This window comes from Prinia subflava, chromosome 2 (assembly GCF_021018805.1).
Source record: "Prinia subflava isolate CZ2003 ecotype Zambia chromosome 2, Cam_Psub_1.2, whole genome shotgun sequence".
Taxonomy (NCBI): domain Eukaryota; kingdom Metazoa; phylum Chordata; class Aves; order Passeriformes; family Cisticolidae; genus Prinia; species Prinia subflava.
In genome coordinates this window covers 98,289,717-98,314,344 of record NC_086248.1, presented here as the reverse complement: position 1 = coordinate 98,314,344, position 24,628 = coordinate 98,289,717, and the positions used below count along the sequence as shown (strand labels likewise).

The 24,628-nt window shown below is 36.8% G+C and overlaps 1 protein-coding gene across 5 annotated transcripts in view; it reads left to right on the top strand.

Annotated features, from left to right (window-relative positions):
• The window catches only part of LCLAT1 (lysocardiolipin acyltransferase 1), a 112,062-nt gene that overhangs the window by 3,866 nt on the left and 83,568 nt on the right, over positions 1–24,628 (top strand). The window contains exon 3 of one of the 5 annotated variants that reach the window (XM_063391165.1): positions 17,873–17,962. The exons of 3 other annotated variants lie outside the window; for them this stretch is intronic. The gene's annotated coding sequence lies outside the window, so the exon portion shown is untranslated. Of the gene's footprint in view, positions 1–4,338; positions 4,422–17,872; positions 17,963–24,628 lie in introns of all 5 variants that reach the window. One more of the 5 variants, XM_063391167.1, reaches the window with a different exon arrangement.

Below are 24,628 nucleotides of genomic sequence, written 5' to 3'. Positions count from 1 at the left end.
AAAGGCAGTGCAGGTACTGACAAGTATATGCAATCATGATTTTGAAACAAGAATGGAGTTACTTTGAATTCCTTGCAATCCTGCTAATTGCATCAAATTGGTAGTGATAGTTGCAGATCAAGATTTAACTTACTTTTTAAAGTAACTGGAATTTACAGTGGTTATACGTGAAATGGACAAACAGATCTGGGGTGAGCGTGTGATTATGTTTAATTTTTGTTTCCTTTTACATTCTGCATGGTCAGTATGATAATGATTCCATGCAGATATGAATGTTAAGTGTGAAGGAACAGAACATATGTTCCATGACCCTATGAATCTATTTGAGGACCCTCTCTGGTGTTTGATAGTAAAAATGTTGCTGTCTTCCTACACATGAGAGTGTGGGCAAATGCCTCCTGATGTAGTTTTAATGGGGGAAAAAAGGCCTGAGGATCCTGTGTTCAGCTGGAGCAGATCTTGGAGAGACAGAAGCAACAGAGAGAGATTCCAAGCCTTTTTTTTTTTTCCTCAAAGAAAATTCTTGAAGTAATTAATTCCACATCACTTGGTAATTCTGCTCTTAGATTTCATTATGGTTGCTCCTATCTTGTGTTGGTATTGATGTTTAACATTGATTTCCTCAGTCTTCACAAACAGCCTGCATTTGTTCAGATCGACTATTAGTATTATGTGTTTGAATTCAGAAGATAATTGCATATCTTGCAAATTACCCAATGGCTGTTTCATCTTGAAACATTTAGAAATCCATTTTAGTTTCTCATAATTACAATGTTTTAGTCAGACAGCAATCTAAACTTAGGACAGCACTTTGGCAGTGATATGCTTGTTTTTCTAAAATGAGCACAGTTTTTGTGGTTAAACTTTCCTTTCATTTAAGTATAGATTTTAATCAGTGTAGACCAAACTTTTCCAACCATCTTTAAAATTAGCTCAAGCCTTATTTTAAAAAGTATGTTCTCCTAATGTGATTCAACTTACGTAGAAAAATATATGCAGAAATTAATGTTTTTAAGTTGATTAATGCTTTTGAAGTGTTTTTACAATTTGTTTGTAGACAGCCTCAAATGGGGTACTAGTAGTCTCTGTAATAAATACCACTGAAAGCACTTCATGCTGTATTTCTGAAATTTGAAAGGTAGCTGTTTAGAAAGAAACTGTAAATTCCACTCATCAAGCAGCTAAATTACAACATCAAAACAAAGTAAAATGCCTCTGTTTTTCCAGACTTCTCTGCAAGCAGTGTGTGAAGTTTTGGAGATTACTGAAGTTTTCACTGGTTGTCTTGTATATCCTTGGGCAGGGTACAGTTACAATGTTCAGTTGGTGAGTTAAAGCTGTGAACAGATGTATTGCAAGTGTAAAGCTCTGGGTAGAGGATATTCAGCATTTTATATATTTCCACACAGAAGTGTGAAGGAATCTGAATTGCATCTATCAGGTGACTATTACAACCCTCGGAGTTACTGCCAAACATTTGGTAGTTCCAGTTGCTAGAAAAGTACTGAAAAACCCCTCAAGTAAAAAGACCCCAAAAACTGTTACCACTCTTATATGACTGCTTTTTACTCAAATGCAGAAAAAAAGCTCTTGGCTATACTGAGAAAGTGTTCCAGTTGTCTGTGTTCAGAAATCAGGGGAGTCAGTCTATCAGCAGACTTCTCTTCAGATAGACCATTTCTTCTGATTGTAGGTAGAGTGAATTCCTTTCCCCAAATGTGAGAACAAATGTTATGGATTGATGAGTTCTGTGGATTTCCATTATGTGTTTTTATATGAGATGTGCTGGTTAGCTTTGATAAACTGTTTCTCTAGTGAAAATAATATCAAAAAAATTCTGTTCTAGTTTGACATGGAATTGTGAGAAAGCTCATTCAGATTTTTAGATGCTTTGTTTTATTATTCAGATGCTAGAAGGACTAGATCCTTCTGGTTTTTAATACCTACAGTAATCATGCATTTGTTCAGCTGATCAATTCCATTTGCTATTCACATCATGTTTGTGATCTGCTTGAGTGTAAAGAGCATTGTTTTGAAAAAGCTGATCATACTTTAGCAAGAATAAACAATAATAAATTTAATAATGACTGTTAAAGTTTTCCTTTTTTCTTCTAATTGCTGCAGCTTGTGCTATTATATGTGTTATTATATGTGCTATTATATGCTATATATTTTAAGGAACTTATATGATGAAGCACTTTTAATTTCACTCAATGATTTTTTTCTCATAAACTCAACTAATTCTTCCCCAGACTTCTAGTGGTACAGTGGGAATTTTTTGAGCATTCTGCTCACTAAAGAGTAGTTACATGTTTTGTCCTCATTGAAAAACAACTTTTAACTCTTCTGGTATGATAAACCAGGAGACCATGGTGACCACATGCTGATCCATGGAAGATACAACTTTCCAAAGGGAGCCAAGCTGCAAATGGCCTTTCAGGCTGTGGTCAGAACTTGGAGCTTGTTTCTGGTTCTGCTGGGTGTATTTTTGAGATTGTGTATCAGCTGGAGCTGGGGGCCGTGTGCTCCAGGGAAGTCATTGCTTGGTTCTGTAACAAAACCAAGGGAACCTGCAAAAGATTTCTCAAAGAGCAAAACAAGTTAAAGAAATACTTCCCTGTTTAGTCTCTGTTGGGAACCAGTCCATTTTTTTTTTTAACTCATCATGGAAATCCTCTTTTCTTGAGTCCAACATTTTAGAAAGTGTGAGGTAGTACGCTCATGCCAAGGTTATTGAGACAACCTGTAGTCTGGTAAGGTAAGGCTGATCATTTCCTTTCAACCTGCTGAACAGACAGTAGCTTTCTTCTGGTCCTCCCTCTTCAGGGTGAAAACACCACTAATCTGTCAATTTACCTGGTGAATTCCTTTAAAAAGAAAACAGTTATTGCAATTTCTTTCAGGATCTCTTGCCTAGGTTGGTAGGTTTGTCCTCAGGACAAGTAAAAACGATGGACTGCCAGTGAGCTATTTATGTGTAATATCATCAGATAGTGGAATTCCCAGTTAATGTCCTGGGAATTGGCATGCAGTTCACATTTGGAAAGGGTGTGTTTGGTTTGTTCGAGCCTCTCTTAAATAATTACAGACTGTCCAGGAAGGTGAAATGTAGTATTCTGGTTATGTTTGATCTTTCTAAACTTTGATGATAGACTGTTTGAGGAAAGGATTGGTCTTGCTGCATTTTGTGCTGCCTTCATAAGATGGATAGATTTTGCACTAGAGTTTCCTTAAAAAATACTTGTGTCTCGATATAATTTACAATAAATGTTTTGCAGACTCATCTATTTCTAACCGTTGGAAGTGACAAAGGGTGTGTCTCTCCCAAAATTATGGCTTTGCTCAGAGAAGTGCCTTCTTTTATTAGGAACATCAGATTTAAATTTTCTCTTGAATACCAAGTTTTAAATGAAATCCTTACAGTTATCCACTATTTCTAGTGCTTGCATGGGTCTACCATTCATTGCAGAATGAATACTTCATTGTTATGGCATAAATTATTCTATCTTGAGATGCCAATTCCATTACTTAGTATAATAATTTCTATAAAAATGTATCTCACAGGATATTTTTACTTGTGTTGCAATAAAGACAGGCATTGTATGTATTTTATCTCAGTCCTGCTGTGAAGAAAGAATCTTGCTCTTTTTGGTAAATATTGAGAAGCATTTAGTTTTGCACCTCTCTTGGATACAGTGTTAGATGAGAACAGTGTCAACTCCACTAAGCAATAAAAACCCCACACTTTAAAACAATGCTTGAATTGAACAGCACATCTCATTTAGATTATGGGAGTGGGTAAAAAAGTTGCATGTTTATCTTGTCTGCCACCTTAATAGTTTTTGAATGACAAATGCCTGCAAAGTTGTCAAAGGTCAAACAGCTATTTTTTGGTGTATGTTCTAATTACAATGGCCATCAAAGCACCTTGAGAGATGACACCTGCAGAATTGAGACAATGGCTCTGTAGTTGTGGAAGTATGGAAATTAAGTTTAGGAAGAAGCACGTGACTTGGAGTGGTCACAACAGGGATATTGCTAAAATGGTTGTTGATAGCACAAGAATACATATTATCTTCTGTCTAAAGGGAGAAATAGCTGAAATTATGTGAGTTTTGTTGAAGTAATTATGATAGGCTGGTCTACTGAAGAACAAATGTGGTAGGTTACACAGCACCCCTGTGCAATTATTCTCCTTGAAAACATATTAATAGCAATTATTTTTTAATTGAAGAAAGAACTTTATGAAAAATTTAGAAGATTTAGTGAAGTTTTATTCTTTCAGTCACATCTTAGCTGGGTTTTCTGATGGTCTGCCTTCTCTCTGTGCCTTTGCAGCTTGGTAGACCTTCACCCTCCTGCAACAGCACCAGGCCCCTGAAGTGGCTCTAGGAAATCCTTCCCCATTTTAAAGGGAAGCTGTAAGTTATTCCCATGTTGTCTGTGACCCCCAGTTCCTTCAGGTCCTTGTTCATTTTACATGTCATCAGTGGCAAATAGAGATGGTAAATACAGGTGTTTTAAATTTTTTAACTTTATGTAAGGCATCCATAAAAATCTTTTAGGCAGACTGGGACTGCACATATTGCCCAAAGCTCTGTTATCATGAGCTCTGGGCATTCAGCTCGCCATCAGAACTGAAGGTGGCGTTGCTGTGAGCAGAAAGCTAAAATGAGTTTGCATACTAGAAAGAAAGATTATGTTCCCAGTCTCCATGATCTCTCGTTGTGTCTTGAAGTACAAAAGTGGCTGGAAAAGGCACATTTAGGACAGGCTTTTGCTGAAGTTTAGAAATATGTCATTTCTTCATAAAAATAAAATAAGCAAACCTTAAAATTTAAGGAAACTGTCTGGTAGCTTTGGATTTCAGTGCAAGATATTCTCCATGTACACAGAATTAACACAGATGATAATGTTTACTAGAGGTATCACAGAATGGCATATTAGCTAAGAGATGCCCAAAAATGGAAAGTAGTAATTGCAAAATGTTGTAAATATAGTTCCACAAGCTGCAGAATATTTTAGAATAGAAGTTTTCAGCTTCAGAAAATTATTTGATCTGGTAGAAAAGTAATATTTTAGTGAGTGCTTATAGCATAACAAGAGGAAAAAGAAATTATCAGCAGGTATTTCTTTATCATTTAAAGACTGCTCTTACTGCTCTTGCTCTCCAGCCATTTAGCCAAAGGTTTACAACCTTTATAGGGAATTTATATTACAAGCTGCAAACCCAATACCTTTGGCCTTAATATCCTGCAAAGATTCCATTTCCCCAAGGTTTTTGCTTGTGGAACCTTGGTTCTTCTACAGCCAGCTGGTACAAGTCTCCCTCGTAAGAACTTGTGTTTTGATCCTAATGTGGAGGAGTGGCCCACCCTAAGGAGCTGCGTCTACTTCTGTGAGACCTCAGTGTCTGTCCTCCTGAGAAAGATTATGGTGTGCTTTTCTGCTGATTTCAGTGTTTTGAATGATTTTGGAGGGAAGTTATGAGAACTTTCCTTTCTGGTTTGGGAGCTATTTGTTACAGAAATACCAGTTTGTTGTTCTTGAAAACAGTCACCCAGTTAACGTCTCTTTCCTAAGCTGAGCTGTACTAAGATCTGTCAGATTTCCATCAAACATGGGACTGAGGAGTAGAACATAAAAGAGAAGTTAATGTTGGAGTGGGATCTGGAGAGAAGCAGTGTTGTGGGCAAGTATTTTTCCGTTTTCCAAATGCTAAGCTTCAACCATGTTAATATTTCTACAAAAATATTACTCGGCTAATTTAAAACAAAACTCTAGAACTGTTATATTCCACATGGCATGAAACATTCCTGTTGTTTTTGTTGGTTTTTTTCTTGGTGTATTAACTTCTTACACAGAAAGGAAATGAATTTTAGAAAGAATGTTATACATAAACCATTTGAGACATTCTCTGTTAAGGAAATACCATCTGTCAGGAAAGATGCAGCCAATGTTGAGTTATATTAAAAACATTGTAAAGGAAATACTTCTCAAGGAAAAGTGGTTTAATTAAAACAGTTTAACTGTTTTTGCTCCGGAAAAAGCTTAGGAAATTTCTATATAAGCATTCTAAATGCAATCAGTAAAAGCTCAGGTAATTTTTTCAGAAGGAAGTCAGCTTGGATATGTTGTTTCTTAATGTAGAATAAAGAATTTTTCTGACTACAATATAACTAGTAGGAAAAAAAGAAAAAGAACAGAAAAGACTTGGAATTATTACGTTATTATCTTCAAGTTCTATAAGCCTGCTTTCATTGATTTTTCTTGATGGACAGAATTGATTTCAAAAGAAAAACAGGTTGCATTTTAGGATTTTCATATTAATGTTTTTATTTGAAAATCAGTTATTTTATGAGCATTTAGTAGCACTAGAAGACATTATTTTGCTTCTGTAGAGGAAAACACTTAGTGAAGTACTCATAAAACGGTACCTAGATCAGGCATGAGAAAGATTAAATATGATAGTATTTGCTCTTTCTTAACTCAGTCAAGTCTGCTGGTTTAAGGAATTTTACACTGACTATACAGATTTACTTTAATGGCTTGAAATAAAAACTTTTGCTTTAATTAGCATTTTACTCTTTCATCCCTTAACCTGTTGGTGATATCAGATCTACCCTGAAATGTAGCAAATACAGAAGCAGTTATATCTGGTCCCTTTCTAGATTCTAGATAATGCTCCAATTGTTTTGTTGTGTTGGGGTTTTTTTGTTTGTTTATTTTTGGGTTGTTTTGTTTTGTTTTGTTTTAATTTAGCTAAAGAATTTGAAGGGAATGCTTGGAAGTTACAGGTGTTGGCCAGCTTAAATGCTGAGGTTTTGATTTTTAAGAACATATGCATATTGTACATGGCAACGTTGGGTCTTCCTCTGTTCCAGGATATCCTGCCTATATCCTACCTTGTCTTTTGAGTGCTTTCCTTTCCTTTGTTCCTTGAAAATACTAAAATGACATTTCTTGAGTTACATGATTGCTATTTGAGATGAGCAGCTGTTATTCTCACAGATTCTCTTCACAGTAGGCTCATGATCTTAGACTTCATTAAAACCAACAGAAACGTAAGTGACAAGTGATATACGGGCTGAGTTTTGTAATGTCCATCTCCACATTTGAATTGAGAGGATGTATTTCCATTAATAAATTCTCTTTTTTATTCCCCCTTAAAAAACTTGCTGTTTACCATGGCTTGTATTTTAGGAACACCTTAAAGATTTAAAGAATGTGGTCTGTAGAACCTATTTTACTTGTTGCATGTGCTTGATGTTGTATCCTGAACTAAATAAAGGATTGGAGATGATGATCTGAAGGTTTCTGTAGTTAAATGCCACTGAAGACCTGGATTTTACTTTTTGCTTAAAAAGCGGGATATGTAACATTATTAGCAGTAACTACTTGTGATCTTTGTATTTTAGTAGTAAGGTTCCAAATTGGACATCTATAAAATAAAGAATGCAAAGCTTTCACAGCTGCAGCTGAAGCTGATAACAACTGTGAGTTGTGCTTGTGATGTACTGCACAGTGACAAGTATTCTGAAAAAAAAATAGTCTGGAAACATTCAAGATTAAGCAGACACAATTCATATGCTGTGTGCTGTAGGCCTTGAGTTATAAAAATATAAATGAGATCTTTTGTGAAAATAAATTATTGAAATACAACACTTCCAGATAGCAGTATAATAAACTTAAGATGGAGGGAAAAGGGGGAAAAAGGGTTTTTTTCCTAGAATTTTAATGTCTGAGCACTCTTGTATGGGAAGAGGACAAAGAAATACAAAGTAATTTCTCCTTCTTCACCCTGATGTCAAGGCCTGTGCATTAGATAAGGTGAAGTTCTTGTGTGAAAAAAATAAACCAGCCAGGGAGCAAAAGCCTTAAATCTGGTGCCTTGTAATTTCTCCATTTTTCACGGTGCAGCATAAATATCCCAAATGTTTTTTTGAGTGGCGCTGAATCCCCCGATCTCCGCTGTGAATGTAGCAAACTGTACTTATGCTGAGGATGACCGCTTGCTAAATGTGATGTTCTCCCTCCTGTAAATTCCAATGTTGCTGTATCTGACCAAAGCACTTTTCAGGCCGAAACTAATCATTATGTGTTAGATTTCCACAGAATCACTTCATCTATAGTCTGAGACTATGATTTTCTGGCAGTCTGTTTTACTGTAGGAAAATGATAGATACCTGAGATCAGTGCTGACTCCAAAGAGAGGTCACTGGATTGAGTTCCTGAATATAGGATCAAGAGCACCAGAAAAAGAAATCTGTCACTATTCCAAGTTATTTCTACAAAGCCATTTACAATTGCAAATGTTCTGCAGTGTGACTGAATTGTGCTTTATACCTCTCACTTAAATCTTGCTTTGGTCCAGAGTGAAACAGTTCCTTATCTATTTACATATGCATGATTAAGTACGTGTTTATTGTTCCAAGAAGTAAGAAGAAAAGATCCTTTTCTAATTTCTCAACTCACATTCTGAAATTTTCGTCACAGTAACTTGTGAAAATTGTATTGGCCACTTCCTCCAGTTTCAGGCTGATACCTCTGCAGTCAAGATGAAGGATGTTGATTGGGATGCCTTTCTCCCAAGGAATTCATACTGAACCAAAGTGCTTTGACTTTTACTGTCTAATTGGGGATAGACAGCTTTTCCTAATCTTTGCTGGCTTTCACAGTGAATTTCACCCTCCTAAAATGTACTTCAAGTTACTTGATGTAAATGTACTTCAGTTTTTTATGATATTTAGAGTGAGACAAAGCTGACTTGATGAACTTGTAGACATCTTGCAGTTGATAACTTGGAGAGATGCATTGTAAATGAGGTCTGAAGCTTAGAGTTTTAGATTTATCATAGTTTACCTTATTTGGTGGTCAGTTAAATCTTTTTCAGCTTTTGATGGAGGACACGGTGTTCACCTTTATTGGTGAACATCTGATGTCAAATTACAGTTAATGCCTTGAGTTCCCTGCTAGTAGTAAAAAAAAATATTCCTCTATGCACCAAGTAAACTAGTAAACTTTGATGGGCAAAAGTGTTATCATTTCAAAGTATATTTCTGTTATGTGGTTTGCATAATTGAAAGTGACCAAATTACGCTATCAAACTGTGTAACAGCTTTACAGAAATTGCAGGTTCTAGATGTTATTTTATAGGGTATCTTGCAGCTGACTTGAGGTGGTTCTTAATGTATAGAAAAACCTACTTTCAGCTTAAAAGAGTCAGTTATGATATCTCTTAATGTAGTTTCCCATTTATATTCTTGATATTGCTATCTGACAGTATGGAAGCTAGAGATAGAAAGTTATAAACAGAAATTATTTGACTAGATAAAATGTTATGGGAGAGTTCATACTGAGTCCCATTAGCCATGTTGTGTTGAACTGCAGCCAGACATTTTGAAATACTTTAAATCCCTGAAGTTCCCGAGCAACTAGAGGAGAATCCTTTTCTAATATTCCTTCTGAAAGGGATTATTATTTATTTTTGTTGTAGTTTGGTCTAAGAATTTCAGTGAAGTATCAGGAAATTATTACATTTTTCCTTACTGACTAATGCAGTCAAACCTGATTTGGAGTCTGTTACCAGTAAAAAAGACTTATAAATATGTTGTTAGAGGTTTTAGATCACTTTCAACTTTTTATTTTCTATAATATACTAAAATCCCATTTCTTGCTTGCTGTGTTGCCATTAATCTTTCTTCTTTGCTACAGTATTAGTCATTAAAAATTCTGACATACTAAGAAATGCTAATCACTTCTTATTTTCTTTGTCTGTTATATCTGTTTTTCATACTGCAGATTACTGTAAATTGCTCTGGAAGCACTATGAAAGAATAATGACTTAATATAAATAAGTGTAAAGGTCGTTGCTCATGTCTTCTAGCCTCAGGTGTTTAGTCCTCTTACCTAAATGTAGAGGGAGAAAAGTTGGAAGATACTTATGGTTTCCTAAGGTAATTTGAATTATTTTGATAGGTCATGCTGTGACACAGAGCTGCTAGTTTTTTCTCTCAGCCTGGCAATATTTCACAACATTATCACCTTTATTATTTGCTTCATGAAGCTTAAACTGTTTGAAATGAAGCTGAGGACTGGTGAATTTTTAAGTGACTTTATAGTCTCCCTAATTTTGCTGCTAGCAGGGAGATATTTTCAGACAGAATTCATTTTCCTGAAAGTTGGCCTTAATTGTTCTGCTCTGAGTTAGGATCAGGACCAAAGCTATGATTGTAGTGGCTAAAGAGGAAACCCCTTCATGGTGAATTTAGAGGGCAATAAGCTCTCTTTGGCATCTTGTAAAACCCTGTGCAGCAGCTGAGGTGCAACTTTTAACCTTTCAGGCTTAACTTCCCAGATAATCAGGTTACTCTAAATTCTTCGATAAATTTTTAGGATCGAGTCCCAGCACAAACACATACTGGATGTACTGGAGACAGTTCAATGAAGGGCCACAGACATGGTGAGGAGACTGGAGCATCTCTGACACGTGAGGGAGGTTGGGAGCTGGGACTTTCCAGCCTGGAGGTGTGTGCAAGTACCAGAAGGGAGGATGCAGAGAGGACGAAACAAGGCTCTTCTCAGTGGTGCCCAATGACAGGACCAGAGGCAAGTAACACCTCAGAAATCACCTTTTTTATTGAGAGTGTCAGTGAGCACCAGCACAGGTTCCCCAAGGTGATTATGGAGTCTCCCTCAGATCTTCATAAGCTCATTGGCTGCAGTTGGTCCTGCTTGAGCAGGATAGGACCAGAAGTCCTCCAGAGGTCCCTTCCAACCTCAGCCATTCTGTGTAGATCTGTTGTCCGTGGTGGTATTGTGTCTTTATTGGTTTGAGGTGACTCATGGATGATTCTTTTTAGAAGAAAAAGATGTCTTACTAACTCCTGTAACATTCTCATAGGAAATAACTACTTAGCTTTATGTAAGCTGCAGAGTAAGGGGTGTTATTTGGGAAACAAATTTCCTTTCCGCTTTTAAGTCTTGGGAATCATAGGAATTGAAAACGGAAACTGTAGTTTTAGCTGCTGTTTGAGCAACTTAAATGTACATTGCAACGAAGCCAACCTAGGAAAATAATACTCTTTCCTGAGGGGGGGAAAGACAGAAGCACTTGCTTTTTAGTCATGCTATAGGCTGTTTCTCCTCTCGTGTTAATGGTCTTGCCCTGTAAAAAAAGAAAGAAACACTTTAAAACACAGGAAAATATGGTTGTTAAGCCACAAAAAAATAAGTTTCAAGAGTGGTTTTGATACTATTCACAATCTCTCTCATTCTTGATTTTTCATTTTGATAGTGACAGTTTAAGAAAATTATTTGAAAACCATGGCTTTCCTTAAGGTGATGGGAGATCTGCTTGTTGTTTTTGTAATGCTTCGATTTTGAAAATGCTGGTTTATTTTTACAACTCTAAATTCAGTGACTTCAAAACGTGCCTGTACATTTTAATTTGCCTTCTTAACACATGCTTTGTTGTTAAATGAAACATTTTTATTGGCACAAAGATATTTGCCGCACCTATTTTGATTTGCTAGTGGTGGGAATGGTAACATTAAAGGCTGTTTAAAATATATGAAGGGAGTTCTGGGGTCATTCCCCACCTGTTGTTTATTTTGGTTTATGCAAGAACAGTCAAAAGTAATCATGTTGGTGAAACTCTGTAATTTAAGTAGTGCTTTTAGAGAGTCACAATTTACACATCAACAGGTTTGGCTTCTTCAAAACTTGGGACTTTAGTGTTAGTGAACAGTGAATGCTGGCAAGAAAGGTCACAGCTTTAAAGTAACTTAGAGTACATTGTACTTTGTTATGGAACAAAAGACAGTAAATACAGAAAGTCTTTGATTAACTTCTCCTTTTCAAAGTGTCTTGACCTTTATTGAGTTCCCCTAGCTGACATTTTTAGAAGACTTTTAGTATTCCTTTCATTATAAAGGGGTTATTTGTGTATTTGCTCCTGCATATTTCATTGTCATCTTCTCTGCAGTTTGATTTTCTTTAGTTGCAATGCCATCTACATTTCATATCAGCATGGTTTCTGTAGCAGTGGAGTGATGTAATCCTTTTTTGTACAAAATGCTAGAAATGTATTTCTGTGACTAGATGGTACACAAAAAAAAATAAAAAGCAAAATTGAGTGAAAAACAAAAAAAATTACCAAAGCTGAAAGCACCTAGGAAAATATTTGAAAGACAGCATAATATATTCATATTAGGAGTAAATCACATAGGATTCACATCACATATCTTTCTATTTTTAGTCTTAAAATTATTAGTTGCCATTTCTATTTAAAGATAATGACATATTTAGTCAGACTTAATGCAAGTGAATCATAGTATTGCATTATTATTGTATTAAACAGTGATTGTTGGTTGTGTTTCTTATACTCCGTATATTTTGGAGGGCAAAAATAACATCTCAGTGCTCTGGAAGTTGCTCAGACATTTCTGTCTGGGATGGTGATGAATAAATTATACTATAAATAAGGCAGGCAACAGGAATTCATATTTTTGTTTTCTTAGACTAGCCTTCTCCAGCTGGCACCTTTCCTTCTCTTTACCCCCTGTGGTTTTAGCCACGTCGGCTGGATAAGATTACAGATACTTGTTTTACAAGGAGTCACTGCAGCCTTGGTCTTTTTACATGACTCTCTGTGCTAGTTCTGCTGTCTGAGCTGGTGGCTCCCAGCTGTTCTTTAAGGGGTGTGCCAGGGGTGCCTTTTAGTATGGTTGTGTCCTTCCTTTCCCCAGTGCCTCTCCTGGGGTTGCTGCAGGAGAATGAGAATGTCCTCCAACAGTTAAAGGTTGATTAAATCTCAGGAGCTGGCACCTTGAACAGCTGGCCAGCCCAACCAGACCTCCCTGGCCTGAAGAGGCAGCTTCTCAAGAGCATCCCTTACTCTGTAGTAACTGAACAAATCCCAGATGTAAGATTTAATCTTCTCCTTACTACTTTCTTCCTCTTTATTACTGTGCTCCCTGAAGCCTTGAACCTGTTTTACACCCCCTGAGCCACCATTCCACAGCTAACAATACCTCCTAGTAAGATAATCCATAAAATGGGAACTTTTCCTTAGAGCAAGATACAGCATTTAGACTTTATTTTAAAATCACAGTATTTTAAGTGTGGGGCTTCTGACTGATTACCTGCTACTGGTAGCTGAGTGAACCCGAGGGTGTGATTTGTACCTTTGTTGTGTGGATGGGCAGGTTGTCTGGCTGCTTTTGCTTCTGTCAGTCCTTTTCCTTCATGAATTTGGGTACTCAGAAAGAATGGAGAAGGCTTAAAGATTGCTTATAGAACAAAAGGATTAGCTCTTTATATATAGAAGATAAGATCAGTCTGCTAATGAATGAGTAATAGTGAGAAGAATGTAAGCCTGAGTATTTTATGGCATAAGATAAATGTTAACAGAGTCTAAAAATAAGCTCACCATCTCTTTCTCTTGCAGGCTTTCTTCCTGCACCTTCTTATCGAGGTGTCTGACAGGATTGTCAGACAGGGCAACTGCCTGCACTGCTGCTGATTGTTTGGCAATTTCTGTATATTTTTCCACTGGTCATTTCTTTGAACATCATACAAGATAACAAAGTTTCCTAGGTCAAGACACTGGAAGTATTAATTCTCCATAAATGTTATTCTGTTCAACACAACTCAGATCTGAGTTTATAGAATATTTTCTTTCTTCAGCCTTGGCAATTTTCCAGTTTTCTGAGGGCAAGCAGCCCAGCAAACACTCCTTCAGACAATTCCTCATCTTTCTCCTTTTTCCAGAATGAAAATCCAAAAATATTGGCAATGGATGCCAAAATAACAAAAGAAAAGTGGGTGTTGCCACTTCTTGCCAAGTCTTTTGTAAATGTTTCTCTCCTTCCCTGTCCCAGCATAATAGCAAAACTTCCCCAAAAATCCACAAAATAAGCCAGACTCTTTTTCAGCCTCTGCTGTAACTCAGAATAGATGCCATAAGGAAAATACTAGAGAACAAGTACTGTAAAGGGTATGTGATTTATCTGACTGTTAAGGTTTTATTCCTCATCAGTTAACGTTGCAGAAAACTCTAGGGCAACTGGTAGGTCCTCGATGATGCTCGGGTATTATCTTGTTTCTAGGGTTGGTGCCAGTTGCTTTTCTTGTACTTTGTTGTGAGGAATCTTAACTGGACATGAGTGCATAGATCTGTGGTTTAGGGCAGGCAGGAGGGAAATACTGTTACAAAGTGGAAAACCAAGGGGTACAGCCTTCAGAGAGTGATTCTAGGCTAGGGGCTCTCTCCTGCTTGCTTGTTCCTCCTCTGGTGTCAGTGAAATGATCAGAAATAGTAGGGAAGGGGAGGGGGCATGGTAGGCAGTGAGATCCTGGAGTTAACGTTGAGCAGTCCAGAGGTGGGATTAGAAACCAAGGCTCTTCTGGCAGAATGAGTTAATACACCTGAGGGGGCAAAGAGCACTGCTGGATCACAGGTTAAGACCAAAGGGCAGCAAGAGGGACAGGAAGCAGGTTCTTAGAGATGTTATCTGTAGCTACAGAATAAGCCCTGTTTGGGTTTCTTCTGTACCAGGAGTGTGGGGCAACTTCCATTGATGGAGTTGACAAGGTCAGTCCTTTGGCTCCTATTAGGCTGGTGGCTAGCTGCATCTTTTGTCTTGAGTCACACGTGCTGCTTTTTTTACTGGTTGTTCTTATTTTAATTTAAATTCTTGCAGCTACAATGAATTCATTATTATGACAGTTTTAAGAGATGTTTTTTCCCTCAGAGGTGTTTTTTATCAACAAACCATTGAACTTAAACATATTCATATGTATAAGAAAGAATAATTTTTTTGTCAGTGGCTTTACTAGAAGAAATTCTGTTTGAATTTATACATTCAAACTGTTGAGATTGCTGCCTTTTGATGTGTCACATCTGCACAGTTGATCTGTATAATGAAATGGCTGTGTGTGAACTGTGCCATGACACATTCAAACAGCTAATAATTGATTCCTTGAAACCATCTTTATGTGTGTGAGTCATGGTGGTACTTGTGACCTCCCTAAAATGTTTTGGGTTTTTTCAGGATCCTAATTGTGACCATTCCCCAAGGGTTAAGTGTCTATAAAGTATTTCCAGGTCAATGACTGTCAAAGCAGAATTCCAAATCAAAGGGAACAGCCATCCAAATTGAGATGTAGCCTGGAATCTGGGTACCATGTCTGTGTAGGAAAAGGGCTTCTCAATTCCTGTGCTTTTGCTTCTATTTTGATTGCTAATATAGTTTCTTTTTTATTTATTTTGGAAAGTGCTAAAGCTAGAAAATTTGATTCACTGAGTCACTGGGCAAGGTCTCATTGGAAGACTCCTGTAAAACCACACTTGTTCAAGACAAACATGATGTCATTTCAGTAGCAGAATCCCTTTGTGAGTCTCCTGGAAACAAATGTTTTGCATGAGGACTCAATTTTTCTTGTTCTGAATTAATTCAAACAAATTACCCTGCAGACTGTATTTGTGGTAAACTTTTTTTGACAAAGCCTTGGGCTGCATTCAGAGTCAAGACTGACTCTGAATAATGTTTAGAAGCTGCAAAGGTTCTAAGCTTGTGAACAGGTAAATGTATCAAGCAGAGCAGTATGCTTCAGTCTTCTGAGCAGCTGGGATGATCAGTGTTCTTCAGAGCTTCCAACAGCTGTTTCCATCTGCTCTTCAAACCATTGTGCTCTCCATAAGAAAAGTATGTTGGCCGGGAACAGCAAAGCAGCTTGCTTTTCTTTATCTAATTAAGTGATGACTTAAGATATTTACAGAGGAAAGAAGATAATTTGCTTAAGTAAAGCAGATTTATAATAGACATGTGGAAGAACCATCTTTATCTCTTGGGATCTTTTTTCCCCTTCTGCATCTGAACATTCCCAAGTTTCTGGTTTCTCTAGTGCCTGAGCAAAGACAGAAGGCTGCCTCTGAGTGTCAGGGAGGGACTTAAGATATAAATCCAAATGACCTTATTGGGACTTTGACACATTTGCTTTCCAGCTGATTGAGAACATAGCCATGAGAAGAACGTGCTTGGGAATTTTCCACCTGCCCATTTGACGTAGGAGAAGAAAGAAACCATTCATTTCCTGACAGCATGTCTGAAAACTGGAGATGGAATGGTTATTTAATGTGTTTGGGTTTTGGCAATCTGATTCATAGTTTTTGAATGCTTGTAGTTGCCAGTTCTTGATGCAATGCATTTTTTTATTCCATGAATAAAAAGATGCAGCAGACAAATCTTCAGAGTGTCAGAGCACACTGTGGCCTATTCTCTGTTTTGTTCTCCTTCCAACAGCAGGATAAATAAAAGTATTTTGATGCCTGTCCTTTTCCATCAAGCTTCTGGGAAAGAAAAAAGAAAGGGCAGGGGGCAGAGGGGGAGGACAACAGCATGGAAAACTTTATGAAATTGCTTATGGGTTTCCTTTTCATGTGAAATTTCCCTGAAATTTTCCCCATGACTCATTTCCTTTTTATTCCTTTTTAAGTCCATCATTTGGGCTTTTAAATTTTTTTTTTATTTTCAAAGACAGGTTGGTAGCTTTTTCCGGCCCAGTGTGATGTTGATTTTGCAATGGTGTATGTTTTGCATACAGACATTGCAGTCTGTTCTCCGTATGGGCAGTTGTCCTCTTGTCCTTAATTTCACTGCTCAGCAAAGACAGGAAGCAAGGAATACACTTTCACAGAAAATGGATATTAATCACTTGTATTGTGTGAGGGAAGAGATGGTGGGAATTGGGGTTTATTTTAGCTGATGTGGAGTGATGCTTCCCAAAGTCCTGTGCTGGAAGAAGGTCATTGAGGGAGTTTGTAATGGTTTCATAGCTTCTGACTTGCAGTTTTCCATTCATGCTGATGGACACTCCCTGCTGGATGTAAAACTTTCTAGAACTCATTCCCTGAAATGTAACTCTCCATCTTCTAAGTAATAAAGGCAGCTCTTTTCTGGATTGAAAACTTGTATGATTAACTCCTTTTCCTTGTCCAGTGTGGGAGATGCAAAAGCTTGATGGAATGCCAGTCTTTCACTAAGACATATCATTGCTACTCGAAAATGGAACGCAAAAATACTTGTGTTTACTGTAACTCTATCTAGTCTGACCCAACTCTGGCATATGCTTAAACCTCTACAATCTGACTTCTCTTGCAAGGGAGAAAAATCAATAGTCTCAGGGTTCTTGTTGTACTGCTAAGATAAGGCTTAATTCTTTTGTGGATATATACACAAAAATGTATTCTTCTTTTGCAGTTGGTGTTTAGTAAAGCAATTCAGTGCATCTGAAGAATTGTAAACTCTTGAGGACCTTGGCAGTGTTTCTTGGAATATCTGATTCCATAGAAGTTTGTGTGATCAGATCACCAAAATATCTGAGTGCTGCTCACAGTGAATTCAGGCTACTCCTCTCCCTGCTTTCATCCAGAGCTCAGATAGACCACTGTATTTTAAAAAATCATGTGATCCCTCTAGTGAAGCAAAATTATTTAATTTCCGATCATTAATTTACTGGAAATAAAAGCATAAATACTAGAAGTAAAACTGCCTGCAGAGGGTGATTAGATTTTGATCTCTACATTGGTAGAGATGCCTTTGATTTACATAAACATATGTAACTTCTATAACTAACTGTTCCCTTTTTTAAAATATAAGTAACCAAATGGAGAGCCTTGAAAGAAGAATTTACTTACTCTAATTAAAAAGACCTGCTTTGCTCTTAAGCAGTACAGTCCTCCTAAATGCTGAAAATTTCATGGTTTAGCATCCTCATCCTTTATGAAAAAAGAGCTTACCTTGTAGAAAAATTTAGTGACTTCTTATTTAGGCCCTTTCTACATCATTAATAGCATAATTTCTTCTAGATGGACAAATTGCTACATCTGAAACAAGTTCAGGATACTCAAGAAGAGGTTTCAAGCAAACTGGAAACTGAAATCCAAAATAAGATTAAAGTAAGTTAATAAAAATATAAAACTACCCACACACACCTTCCTGTCCCAACATAACTAGAAGAATATCCCCGCATTAACTTACAGCTGTTACCTGGTAGGATCTTGCAAATACTGGGAGAAAGTGGCATTTTCCTCAGCTGTGGCAATGCTGTCTTAGTTCCCTTTCTATAGTGAAGTGTGATTTCCATCCAGGAATAAATAGCTGTGTTGCAGCTCACTTTCAGTTCTGCATTTGGACATGTAAAGTGTGGATTCTTAGCTTGGTTTTGGGCTATCAATACATCCAAATATTGATAGATGCTCCCTAATTGTTTGTTCAACCAGATAGGAACCCTGAACAAAAGCTTTACAATGTCATTTTTATGCTCTTGTCTCTGAACATACAAATAAATATAATGAGTAGTTGTTGAAAGGCCGAGTTCTTCAAAATTGTATACATGCTCAGAAAGTCCCTTGCTAAACTAGGAAAACTAAATTTCTGAGCTTGGTCGCTGTTTGTTTTTTTTTTTTTGATTACAAATAATTTGACTGGAGGCTGGCTGTTCATGGTATATTATTACTTTCATCCAGTTTGTCTAAATGAGGACTGAAGTTTTGTGGTTAGCTTGCAATTCTCTTTATAGATCAAAATTACTATATCAAAATATGGAGAAACCTTTTTGCAGACCAACTGTTGCTGAATACTGTGGGACAGCATTCCATGAACATTTGATTGAGGGATTTAATGGTGTCTTCTGGCTTTTAGCTTTGAGGAGGACAAGTCCATGATAATTAAAATACCACCTTAATCTGACAGTTTTTCCAAACTGGTGGCATTGATTGAAGGATATTTTGTATGTTCAAATCAGCAGGATCAAATTGAAAGAAAACTGAAGTGGGAGGTATTTTGCAGAAGCAATTAATTTTGCAAGCAGGTCTTTTTCATTACTGAAGTTTGTGGTGATTCTGCACATTTAGTAATTTCTTCTGCATAAAGAGAAAAGCGGCAATTTGATTGTCACTTTTTATCCTTTACATATCACAGTGAGTCTAGTGACCTGGCTCTTGAACTGATCTCCAAAACAGCTTGCAAGGGCTAAGCTCCATTACATTCTGGAATTCAGTTTAGAAATCCAAACTGTGTTGGTCTAGAGCAATAAGCATGCTCTTGTAAAAAAATCTTTTATTCCTAAAAGGAAGCTCTCCCAGTGCATCTTGTATCTTTTTCCTTCACCCCCTCTTCTCAGAGGAAAAGCTTGAAAAAACAGTGCCTGCACAGTAATTTGCATTTGGAGAATCCTAATGTCACAAAGATGTGAGGCATTCCTGAGGTTGTCTCTTTAGCTTGTCTTAGGTGATTGCAAATTTTACCTAGGAGTTCTAAAATATTAACCCCCTGTAGATCAAGCCTCCATGCAAATAAGCTGTATGTATATTTGCTGCTTCACGAGGAGAGAAAGTGCAGTTTTCTTTTGTGAAATTAGATTATAGGATCAGCCTTCTGAATGGAGTGGGATGGGGAATGAGGGAGAATAATTCCAGTGACCCAACTTAAGGTACTTATGTAAATGCCCAAAATGAAATGAAGGAAATCCTTCTTTGATGGATTGGTACTAGGCTTGGCAAATTCAAAATTGCATAAGGTAGTTTTGATCCAGGATTTTAAAAAGTCTGTACTACTTTGCTGGTACGAAGCAAAGGGCAGCTAATTTCTTTTCAATTTAATCTTTTCTCAAAGATTTTTTAAAATTAAAACAACCAAACCCTTACTCCAAAAACACAGTAGTATACTGTATTATACATACAAAAGAGGTGAAAGTTGAGTTAGAAGATAAGTCTTAAAAGTACTTTAATATTTATTTAAACTAAAACACTTGAAGAAATGTGCTCCTTTGCATAAGCAGGTCTGACTGTGGAAGCTGCTTGTGGTTAAATGTTTCATCACAATAATGGCAGCTTATATGTGCTTGCCAAGAGATCATTACTGTTTCTTCTGCTGCTCAGGCTCTTCCAGTGAAATATCTTTAAGGTGAGAAAATGCATATTTAACAGAACCTGTCATCACTGCCTGTGCAGTGAAAGAGCTTTGTATGAACTTCTTACCCCGTTTACCAAGCATAATTGCTGATGTTTCTGTGGAGCAAAGTTTAATTAAAAAAAAAACAACAAACACAAAACAAAAGAAAAAAGGATACAATAAAACCAAATAATAGAATTAGATATGATTTACAAGAGAGTTGTTAAAAGTGCCTTATGTAAATAATAAAGAATATTTGTAAATACTGTAGTAGTCTAAAAAAAGTGTTCTCCTTTCTGTAGGGAAGAAATGGAGCATGTTCATCCAATGTTGTTAGAAAATGGGTTGTTCTATAATAAAACCTTGATAGTTTTGAGTTTTTTGTATTTATCCCTTAATGATATTCCTTTCAAAGAACCAGCTGTACCTTTACCTTGACATCCTTTGCCTGATGGGAACAAATCAAAGAGCAGCACATGCTGAGTCTAATGAGAGCTACCCATGTGCTGTTTAACCAGTCAGCTGCTTCCAAACAGAGCTCATATGGCTATGTTATTTCACTGGGCTTGTATTACATTGATTATATATTTCTCTTTGAAAATCGTGTTAAATTGTCATATCATTAAACTAATTAAGGTGGAGGAAAGATCTCAAAATTCTGGGTTTGATGACTTATTGCTAGCTTGCCTTCTATATAGCAGAAATTCTCAGAGGTGTCACTTTTATTGTCTGTTCCCATTTTTCTATAGCAAAAACCCCCAAACAAACAAAATAAAACCTTGATTGCTTAGTAAATATGCTAATAATATCATTATTTAAAACTGAATTTACTGTATGCATTGCCCATGAAACTTTTCTAAATATTGATGAAGAGGGTTGTTTGCGTGTCTTAATATTCAGATCCGGTGCAGAGGGAAAATAAAGACTCAAAGAATAGTTTCATGAGCATGTGTCTTCTACTTATTTTCCTCAATACTCTGTTCTGAAGTTCTCAGTCAATACGTCAAAATTAATAATTGGATTTAATTGCTCAGCAATCCTTGACATCACTTAGTCCAATGATTGATTCCTTTTACGGGTATTGCTTTAATAATATATTTGTTTGATCCCAAAAGAAGAGAGCTTCTTGAAGTTGTTGTGAAAGCTTCTTTTCTTACTGTAACGGTTCAATGAACTGTTCGGCTGTGGCTGAATTGGAAAGGAAACACATGCTGTTGCAGCTTGTATCTATGTTGGAAAAAATTTCAATATAATAAATCTTAGCTGTTGTTGAAAACTCTGTGCTCAGCAGGAATCCATGTTTCCTCAGGTTGTTTTCAAATTTTCTCCTTACTGCACTTTCAAAATTCTAGTAGCTCTACCCCTCTTTCCCTGAGTTAGACAAGTATTCTTGGGAAACAGGGGCGGTGGAAAACTCAGGCTCATCTATGCCTGGGTCAATACATTAATCTTCTGGGTTGTAATTGGTTTCAAATTGTCTTTGTTAAAAGTCATGCTGTATTGCCTTGCTTAACTGGAGTACAGGGCTTTCCAGTAGCTCCAGGCTTCCCCTTTGACACAGTGTGTTCCTTTATTCCCAATGCTGCGTTGTTTTGGTTCTTTCTGTCCTCTCTCCCCAGCTGTTCATCTGCAACAACAGCAGGAGCAGGTGAAAATGATTTGTGTGAGAAGAAAGTTTTGAATGTTAAGCAACTTCACATAAAATTAATATTTATATGTTTTAGCCTTGAGAAATTACGGCCTTTCTTCTAAGTTATTTGTGTTAGTTCAAGTATATAACTGATACTGTAAATGCCAGGGATTTTTCTCACAGCATATTTGTAGATATCAGTAGAAGTTGCAAACTTTATCTTCTATTTAAACTATGAAAAATACATTATATATCTTTAAATAAAACAATACAATACTTTGTGCATTTCTAAGGTGAGCTTTTAAGGCCATCTATATATTAAAAGCTACCCTCATGAAAGCCTGTGCTCCTGTATAAATTCAGATCAAAATATATACAAGAACTCATATTTAGTGTTAGGAGTGGAAGCACTCAGAAGTGTCCACATACATTCCCCTGTGGAAATTGGATTTTTTAGCTTAACAATCACAGCTAACTTTTTCAGAGATGCCACTGCCTCAACCACTGTTCGCGGTGGGCCTGCTGAGGGAAGAAGTCAGAACTGTGAAGAGCAAGACCTTGCTTGTCACTGGGGCTCTTATTTCAGTGCCATTGTGGAGGATTAGGTGTAAAACCCTGCATAGTAGGAGTCAAGACATAGGAGTGAGTTATGCCCATTTGGTGCCTCCACTAGAACAGAAATTCCCGTACTATTCGTTCTGCCCACGAGCTTGGAAAGTGGCATCCCTGCATATTGTCTTGGGTTTATGCCTCTGGGGAAGACAGCAAGTTGACCCAGCTGCCAGTTAATTAATTCAGAATATTTTAGTAAATGGTTGGAATAATTTTCCTGTGCCTTGTTTGAGGAAGATTATGTAACTACAGTTTCTCTAAATAGTTTCCATGTATTTACTTACGTTAGCATAAATGAATGGATTTAGTAGGCTCCAAGTGATCCTGTGTAATTTCAGGTCTTTGATCTCTGTGTTGCATCATTTGCTATCACTGCTCTTGCTCTTGTTTATCAAACTATTTTTGATGGTCTCACTGGCAACAAAAATATTTCAGAGCTGAACATCTCAGTGTAGGAGAATATAGTTGTCTCTTCCTTGCCCAGATGGAAAATGTTACCTAACTCTGGAACATAAGAATATTTTAGTCAATGCTCTTACTTTTAATGCTGGCATATCTGTGTTTAACTTTGTACCTGTGTTGGTGATGTTTTTTCTTAACTTGAGCATGCCTTGCAGTCATACCTAAGTTGGAGTAATTTTCTTGAGGCTGTAGTGTTTGAATGCAAAGTGTCCAGTAAGACAGTAAATGCAGTAAATAAATGCATACTGTCCAGTAATGCAGTAAATAAATGCATACTGTCCCTTGATTAGTAGAAACTACTGTGAGAGTTTCAGCCTTGTGTTTATGTTCAGATGACACAGGGAGAGAAGCCTCAGCCTGATGAGAAAGAGAGGGAAGTGGAATGTCATAAGCAACTGTGTTTGAGAAGTCCACAATTTATAGTTTCCCCAGTAAAAATATCACTTCCTCAATGCCCATTGCAATGAACTTATTAAAAGCATTTCAAGAGCTATGATTACGTTTCAGAATCCTTCTCCAAAGACAACTAAAAAGATGTGCGTGCTTTCTCACATATATCCTTGGTTAGTTGCCCAGTTACTTACTAATGAGCACGTTTTATACCTCGAAGGTAAGTTCTTGCTTCTGTTTCTGTGATATTACTGTGCTAATCAGAAAGAGCAAATTCTTTCCAGGAATTCTGTGGTTTTGTATAATCTTTTTCCTGAAAGGTCAGGGCCCTTGGTAAAAGGGGAAGCACACACCAGGGTGTGTTCCCACTTGGAAATAACTGAGATAATACTAGGTCTTCTTGGAAGAGATTCTGGTAGCAAAAGAGAAAAAAGGAAACAAAAGGAAAAAAAATATTTAAAATGAATTGGTCATTAAATCTTTCTGGCCCTAAAAAAAAGCCTAGATATAGCTAATGTTAAACTTATTTCATGATTATCAAAACTGCTGTGAGAAGATTCTTGATTTAGATATTTCTGGTAGCATGACCTGCACAGCCAGATTTGGAAAGTATCTTCCTTTTTAGGGTAAGATTTATCTGGTGCAAAGATTGATGCCTCGCATTTCCTCTTCGATTCCTTTTTTATTATTATTTATTTTAAGGGGGAGAGGGGATGCCAATAAATAACCTGCTCTAGATTATTTCTACCTTGTTACCTATTTCCTTTATCTTCCATATGATAGTTTTGGTGTAGGTCAGGGTATTATTTATATTTTGGCCTCTCATTCTCTAGGTATGAGCAGTCTTTGGGGGTTTTTTTTGTTTGTTTGGGTTTTTTGTTTGTTTGTTTTTTTGTTTGTTTGTTTGTTTGGTTTTTTGTTTGTTTTTGTTTTTGTTTTGTTTGTTTGTTTGTTTTTGTTTTGTTTGTTTGGTTTTGGGTTTTTTGTTTTGTTTTTTGTTTTGTTTGTTTGTTTTTTGGGTTTGTTTGTTTGTTTGTTTTTTCTTCAGTGGCCTTTTAAAAGTTGTTATTTTTGTTTCTTTCCCCTATCACTTTTAAGGCATTTTTGTAGTGCCTTCAGTGGTACTGAGTCAGAAACTGCAAGGGGATCAATTGGTCTGTAACAATGCCCCAGATGTTGTTGGAAGGCTTTTTATCTGTAGCTCTTGCAGGCTTTCCTTCTTCCCCCCTTTTTCCTAATAGTTCTTGTTAAGCCAGAGCATTGCTCACATGTGTAAAATCTAGTAGTCCCTGAGTAGGTGTAATAGGTTATTCCCCTGACTGGGTCACTTGATGTTCTGTAATTATTTCATGGATAGTTTGTTCTTGGATTGAGTAGCGTTTGTGTATCTGCCACAGCTTGTCTGTCTAAAGCATCAGCAATTGCCAAACGTGTTTGGAGCTGACTTGAAGCTCATTCTTACTGTACATTGACTTGGTCTTTGTGATGGGAAGTGCAGCACCTATTAAACCACTTCTAATTATTTTTATAAGCTCCTTTCAGTTCTGGAAAACTTTATTAGGCCTGTTTCAAATGA